We start from the raw sequence: 7,794 nt of genomic DNA, 5'->3' as shown, positions 1-7,794 counted from the left end.
GGCATTCTTAAATGTTTTCCTCCCCCAAGAAGATGACTATGATTATTCATATATAACTTTTAGAGCAAGCGTGTTCTAAAGTGACAAACCTGTTATTTCATTGCTTTTTCTCATTAGCAATAGCCCAGCCATCCTTACCTGCTTTACAGAGGGTCCGCAGCATCTCTCCTTTGGAATCATGATCTGCAGTCACGCAAAGTTATTTTTGCCTGATACAGTTGGGAAGTGTTTGGGGTCATCAAAATGCAAAGTTATAGTGAAAGCCTGATTGACCTTTTCCATTGGTGTGTAAATTCCTGACTGTGCAGATGGGCCTTGCTTTGCTCCCCAAAGGCCCACGGTCTTAAGCCTGACTAAAGCATTAGAGGAGGTTGTAAAGGATTAGGGGAGGGAAAAAAAAAAAAGAATGAAATGTGATTTTGAGCCTGAGATTTAGCCGGGCAAGTCTTCCCCCAAGCTCTCTCCCTGACGTTAATGCAGTTTGACACTGACCACGGGGCATGGCTCCAGCAGCCTGTGCAACCCTTTTGCTGGAATGGAGCCACCTGGTGTTGCCCTGTCACGTCTTCTCTGGCCCCTGCTGCACTTCATTCACTCTCAGGAGCCTGCCTCCCTGTGTTTTAAGTCAGACACACAGTGATAGTGACAGTCATTGGACGTTGCCTGAAGTGACACCGTTTTAAAAGGTGTGCCTGCTCTGTTTCATTGGCTCTTTCTTCTTCATTTTCCAAGTTAAGAGCCAAGGTCTCTATCTCTGTGTACCTTATGTCTTTGAGTTGCTCAAGGAAACAGTCCAGGGAGGTGATAAGAGTAAAGATTCAGGTTACACAGGCCTGGGTGCATCTCGGCTGTGCCATTAACTTTGGTGTGTCTTTGGGGTAGTCAAGTGTTTCTAGCTATCAATTTTTCTTTTTATGATTGCTGTGAGATTAGCATGTTTCAATCTATTGTACAGTAAAGAGCTTAAGAAATGCTCATGTTTATTATTGCCCATCTTCCTTTTTGCCTAAATTACAGTTAGTATTATATGTCTATCTCCTCCAGCTTGGAAGGAAGCTCCTTCAACCCAGAGACCACTGCTTTTCCCTTTACCCCTCTACTCTCAGTTCGCTGCCTTGCATGTATTGGGACTTTCCTTACTGTTTCCTCTGGAATTTCATGGCTCTTCCCATGGCTCCGTGAAGTCAACAGGCTATCTCACTGCAAACTAGTTCAAGGGCAAAGTGACTCATCCAGGTGTGTTCAGATGTGAAATGTGCATTTGCATATTCTAGTTCCCTAAATGGTTTCTCTTTTCATTCCCATCTATCACCCCACACAAAGCACACACATGTACATAAAGCATACCACTTTTACATACAGCGAACACACAGCACACATACACACATAGAATACATGTAGTACACATGCATGCTACAAACACACAGAATATACACACCCTTTATCTACACTATTCTTTGTTCTCAGACTCAACCTTGCTCACCACCTGTTCCAGATTGTCCTGCCAAATGGCCATCAGACCCAAGTTCCCAGGCCTCTCAGGCTTGTGGGTGTGTTCAGCATTGTCACAGCAGGGCTTGACCCAGTAGGCTGTAGGCCAATCTAACAGATCTGGAATCAGATAGACCTGGGTTTCCATCTGGCTTTTTTTTTTTTAAGATTTTTTTATTATTTATTTGAGAGGCAGAATTATAGACAGTGAGAAGGAGAGACAGAGAGAAAGGTCTTCCATCTGCTGGTTCACTCCCCACATGGCCACAATGGTCAGAGCTGGGCTGATCCAAAGCCATGAGCCTGGAGCCAGGAGCTGCTTTCAGGTCTCCCATGCGGGTGCAGGGTCCCAAGCACTTGGGCCATCCTCCACTGCCCTCCTGGGCCACAGCAGAGAGCTGGATCGGAAGAGGAGCAGCTGGGACTAGAACTGGCGCCCATATGGTATGCTGGCGCCGCAGGTGGAGGATTAACCTGCACCACAGCGCCGGCCCCTCCATCTAGTTTAATCACTTCACAGGTAAGTATGTGCATCCTCTCCCAGTCTCACCTTCCCCATCTGTACCATGACATAGCGACAGCTCCTCGAGGGGTGAGGGAATGTGTGACCTTTCAGAGCGTGAGTCATCGCCGCGGGAGAACAGGCTCATGCACCCGCATTGCTCGGACACCGTGCGGCCCCGGGCCCCGACAGTGCAGGGACTCCCGCGATGGCTCAGACTCTGTCCTTGGCCTCAGATCTCCAGAGCAGTCAGTCTGGTCTGAGAAGTCAGAAAAAGGGGCACTGGAGGCGGGAAGTAAATGAAAAAGCTGCAGGAAGATAATACCAGGAAGGAAATGGATTTTCTGACATTAGATAAAGGAAGGAAGAAAATTAAAAAAAAAAAAGATTTATTTATTTTTTTGAAAGAGTTACAGAGAGGCAGAGGCAGAGAGAAAGAGAGAGGTCTTCCATCCACTGGTTCACTCCGCAGATGGCCGTAATGGCTGGAGATGAGCCAATTCCAAGCCAGGAGGCAGGAGCTTCCTCCAGGTCTCCCACGCGGGTGCAGGGCCCAAGCACTTGGGCCATCCTCCACTGCTTTCCCAGCCCATGGCAGAGAGCTGGATCTGAAGAGGAGCAGCTGGGGCTTGAACCGGCACCCACATGGAATGCTGGCACTGCAGGTGGTGGCTTTACCTGATATACCACAGCGCCAGCAGGAAGAAAATTCTTAAAAGTATTGATTAGATGCGGGAAAGTATCAATCTATTTTTTAAAAATTCCATTTTGGGGAAGTGGGAGCATTTGAGATAGATTGGTTTTTCAGCGCCCTGTGTTTTTGCTTGATTTTGTTTGAACTGTCTGGGCAGGGAGTGGCAAACGGTTGTGGATTCACTTTGCCATTTTTAGTGTCTCCTGCCTGTGCCAGGTGGTGTGGAGACCACACAGTGCATGGAGACAGTTTGGCCTTTTTTTTTTTCTTTTGACAGGCAGAGTAGACAGTGAGAGAGAGAGACAGAGAGAAAGGTCTTCCTTTACTGTTGGTTCACCCCCACAATGGCCGCTGTGGCCAGCACACCGCGCTAATCTGAAGGCAGGAGCCAGGTGCTTCTCCTGGTCTCCCATGGGGTGCAGGGCCCAAGCACTTGGGCCATCCTCCACTGCACTCCCGGGCCACAGCAGAGAGCTGGCCTGGAAGAGGGGCAACCGGCACAGAATTGGCACCGCAGGTGGAGGATTAGCCTAGCGAGCTGCGGTGCTGGCCGACAGTTTGGCCTTTAAGAAGCTGATGGTGGATGAACAGCCATGGAAAGTGGGCATGGTGTGGAAGGAAGATAGCTGTGTGCAAATTGAGACTGGACATTGATGATCATAAGGGCATCATCACGGTCATGGCTATGATGTGGGAGGTGAGGCAGTGGGAGTTGAATGGGAGAAAGAATTTCGTGGTTGGCTGGTGCAGTCACGGATGTCTTCTTGGAGGAAGTGGCATTGAGCTGAACCTTGAAGACCAAGTAGGGGTGGTTGAAAGGAAGAAAGAAGGAAAGATGGACCTGTGTAAAGAAAACAGCATGGGGCGGGCACGCTGGCGCAGTGGGCTAAGCCTCTGCCTGCAGTGCAGGAATCCTATATGGACACCGGTTCGAGTCCCGGCTGCTCCACTTCTGATCCAGCTCTCTGCTGTGGCCTGGGATAGCAGCAGAAGATGGCCCAAGTCCTTGGGCCCCTGCACCTGCGTGGGACCCAGAAGAAGCTCCTGGCCTCTGGCTTCAGATCAGCTCAGTGCTGGCCATTGCAGCCATTTGGGGAGTGAATCAGTGGAAGGAAGATCTCTCTCTCTCTCTCTACCTCTCTGTAACTCTGCCTTTCAAATAAATAAATAAATCTTTAAAAAGAAGAAGAAGAAAAAAAGAAAACAGCGTGGGCAGAGACAGCGAGGAGGGACGGGAAACACCTATTCAGAAAATGAGTGAAATCTTGTTCTACCAGGAGTTTCCGGCATGTGTTAAATGTGTGAGGCTTGGAGTCAATAGATCTAGTTTCAAATTCTTACTTGTTGAGTATAGTGGATTGAATAGGGTTTCCCTGAAAATTCGTGCGTATTTGAACCTCAAAATGTGACCTGATTTGGAAAAAAGGTCTTTGCAGGGGTCGTTAGGGAAGGAGCTTGAGCTAAGGCATCCTGGATTGAGGGTGGGCCCTAAGTCCACTGTGTGGCGCCCCTAGAAGAGGAAGAGGTTGGGATACAGAGAGGAAGGCCACACAGAGATGGGGCAGATGCAGTTCCAAGCCAAGGGGTGAGCGGCACCCCCAGAGTGGGAGGCACAAGAAGCGTCCCCCTAAAGTCTTCAGCGGGGATCATGGCCCTGCCAACCCCACTGTGTGGGTTTCTGGCATCTCTGACTGTGAGAGAATAAATTTCTGTTGTTTCTCACTGAGTTTATTTAGCCATAAGAAAACTAAGTGCATGGGTTTATTTAACGGCAAGTACTTGGTCTGGATAAGGCACAATTTGTTCATCCGAGAAACAAGGATACTAATGCCCATCTCATAGAAATACCAGGAGGACTGACAGTGAAGCGCTTGATATACTAACTGCCTGTCACAGGAGCAGCAGGGAGTGAGCGAGCAGGAAAGGTAACCTGAGAGCAGTGGGGGAGCTCGGAGCTCCAGGCTGGGAAGTGGACTTGGTTCCAAAGACAAGGGCCAGGGCTTGCATATTTCCAAACAGAGCTGTGACAGGTTAAAGAGGAGCTGTTTCAGGATGACCCAGGAGAGCTGAGCCTGGCGGGGAGCGGAAGGCACCAGCCTCAGCTCAGGGAGGCCTCCATGAGGCCTGGGTCAGAGCCCGCAGAAGGCACTGCGGGTGCAGGGAGGGAGGCCATTCACTGGAGCCTCCAAAAACGCACTTGGGGTGTTTATTGGCCTGGGTGCACACGTCTGGCAGTATTAACATTTTAGATGAGAAGTACTCAGAAAGCAACAAAACCTGATGCCCACAAGTGCCAGACAGCACTGCAAAATGACAGAGAGTGGGGCAGGGGGAATCTTTTAGCAAGGTCGAAGCACGGGAGGACCAAGAAGCACTCTTGCTGGTACCACCCAGAAGTGCCAAGGCACTTGTTAGACTTGGAGAAGTATGGCTGCCTTGAGGATGATTTGATTGGATTTCGGAGAGCCCTTTCTGGAATAGTATTTGCACACGCATACACATACACACACCAGTTTGCATGAGTTTTGTTTAAAGGTAGGGAATGAGGGTACAGATGACAGATGTTTTAAACATCTGGTGGGGAACTCTAGCCAGCACGTGTCTGTTGGGCTGGGCTGCATCCTGGGGAGGGGGCACCCCAGACACAAGGGAAGAACAAGTGTGTGGCTATCAGAAAATGGGCAAAGAGCTATGAGGAAGCATTTGAGCAGTTTGTAAGCCTTTATTTGCCTAAATAACATAAGCAGATATATTTACAAGCAGTAATTTCTTTTTCTGTAAACATCAGTCTAGACAAAGCAATGAGGTGGGAGTGCAAATCCTATTAACAAAAACAAAGAAAATGGCCTTGTGATTCATCTATTGGATGCTAAGATGGAGCCGGTGGTCTGCTGTAACGGGCTTCAGTATGTGAAGACAGCAGAATGAGGAGCTTGGTTTATCTGAGGAACGGGTGAGCTGGGACGGAAAAGAAAATGAAGTGGAAGCAGGGCCTCCAGATGTCTTTTGGCCAAGAACTGCAACCCTAGAGAGGCAGGCAGGCGGGCAGGCGGGCAGGCGGGCAGGCCCCCGGCCTGGCGCCCCCCCCCCCCCGCCCTGCGTAAAGGGCGCGTTCTGACTGTCAAGTGTGAGCAGCTGAGTCCCAGCCCCGATGACGGCGTGGATGAGGATGAAGTGACTGACGCTTAGCTCTCTCCCTCTTTGTCATTCAGCAGCGCACGCAGACCTGCTGTCTCCAAAAGATGACTCAAGGTTGAGTGCGAGAGGATCTTCAGTATCAGATCCGCCTCCTCCTGTGTACACAGCAGACAGAAATCGGGACTCGGATGAGTGTAATTTGCTCTGATGACTCAGTAGCCCAGCTGGCCTAGAACCCAGGGCCCCAGGGCCCAGCTCAGCGGTTCCCTGGGTCCACACTGCAGTCAGACAGCTGCCCCCCTTTTCCGTTCTTCAGGGAGGAGCACTTGGCTGTTTGGCTTGGGCTTCTGCTTCTGGGCCTTACGCCACTCTCCAAACCTTGTCCTGAACACCCGGATCAAGCTCAAGTGTCCTGGGCTTCAGGCCTCTGCCAGGTGAAAGAATTGTGTAAGAAGTGTTGGTAAGTGCTAATGTCTGCCCTCCAGAGAACACCGGGCTTGGCGCTGAGAAGCCCGAGGCGAGACGCTAGTTCTGGCTTTGCTAGTGCTTAGTGAGCTTACAGTCCTCACATAGAGAATAAGAATAAGGATACTAACCCCAGAGGGGTTTGGAGATGACAGAGATAAGTAACTGTGATGAACTGTAACCCCTGAAAGGTGTTCAAATCTTACAAGGTTGCCACAGCGCTGTGCACCCCTGAGCTGGCTCAGGGCTTTTGTGCTCCAGTTGCTTTAACTGGTGTGAGGTCAAAAGCTCTTTTGGTGGGGCTGGTGCTGTGGTGTAGCAAGTAAAGCTGCCACCTGCGGCGCCAGCATCCCATATGGGAGCTGGTTCAAGTCCCGGCTGCTCCACTTCCCCTCTAGCTCCCTGTTGTGGCCTGAGAAAGCAGTAGAAGATGGCTCAAGTCCTTGGGCCCCTGCACCCACGTGGGAGACCTGGAAGAAGTTCCTGGTTTCTGGCTTCGGATCAGTGTAGCTCCAGCCATTGCTGCCAACTGGGGAGTGAACCAGTGGATGGAAGACCTCTCTCTCTCTCTCTCTCTCTCTCTCTCTGCCTCTCCTTCTCTCTCTGTATAACTCTGACTTTCAAATAAATAAATAAACCTAAAAAAGATAAAAAAAGCTCTTTTGGAGTAGGTGGGTCTCTCAACAGCCACCCCAGCTCAGCTCCTGATTCCAGCGCATAGACAGACGCGTACTTACTTCGCTGATGTATTGGACTGGCCTGGTCATTGTCCCTGAGGATGTATAAAGCCAGTTAAAAAACATTAGCAGCTGGGAAAATGCCACACATCTCCTCTGGCAGCCAAGGAAGGGAACTCTTAATTTGATTTCCTTTATTGTGTCTTTGAACAGACTGGGCAATGAGAAATGCTATTTTAAGTGAAGATGAGGACGTTTGACTCATAAAAAAATTAGGTTGCTTGGTGACCTGGTCTGTTCTCCTGCTGGGAAGCTGCACACGGCTGCATCCAACAGGCCAATGGGCCCGTAGGGTTTCACAGGGCCTTCCGGTTATAACTGTGAGTGCGGCATTGAAGACAGCAGTGAACACAAAGAATCCACCTGTTTTGTGCCTGAGAAGGAAGGTGCAGACTAGAGTGGGTGGCTAAAAAGATGGGATGAGGTGGCTGTGAGGAGGGGCCTCTGCCATCCAGGGACCCACGTTGGAGTCCTGGCTTCGCCTGTTCCAGGCTGCGTCACTTGGGCATCTTTCTAAAGCTCTTTTCATCTGAATGGAAACATTGAATGACAGCAGAAAAAATTGAACTTCTTAGGTTTTACGGGGGAACACATGGGAAAATGCGTACTATGTACTCGAAGAAGCCCTTGGCACCCTGTGAAGGTTCAAAAACTTTGAGCAGTGTTTCATGATTTTCGTTATTCAAACCCAAACCAAGAGCCATCAGAGGTGAGTCCAAGGAGGAATCCGGAAGCGAGGAAGGCTGTCTATTGGGAGACCACCTTAC

At 49.8% G+C, this 7,794-nt stretch overlaps 1 long non-coding RNA gene across 1 annotated transcript; it reads left to right on the top strand.

The window, feature by feature from the left end:
* The first annotated feature begins 5,813 nt into the window (after positions 1-5,813).
* LOC149126276 (uncharacterized) lies at positions 5,814-6,947 on the top strand. The gene is made up of 2 exons (XR_016234942.1): positions 5,814-6,285; positions 6,689-6,947. It is a non-coding gene; the product is annotated as an uncharacterized LOC149126276 (long non-coding RNA).
* The last annotated feature ends 847 nt before the right edge of the window (positions 6,948-7,794 follow it).

Source organism: Oryctolagus cuniculus, chromosome 6 (assembly GCF_051225735.1).
Source record: "Oryctolagus cuniculus isolate XC-2025 breed Fujian yellow rabbit chromosome 6, ASM5122573v1, whole genome shotgun sequence".
NCBI classification, from domain to species: domain Eukaryota; kingdom Metazoa; phylum Chordata; class Mammalia; order Lagomorpha; family Leporidae; genus Oryctolagus; species Oryctolagus cuniculus.
This window is presented reverse-complemented; position numbering and strand designations above follow the sequence as displayed.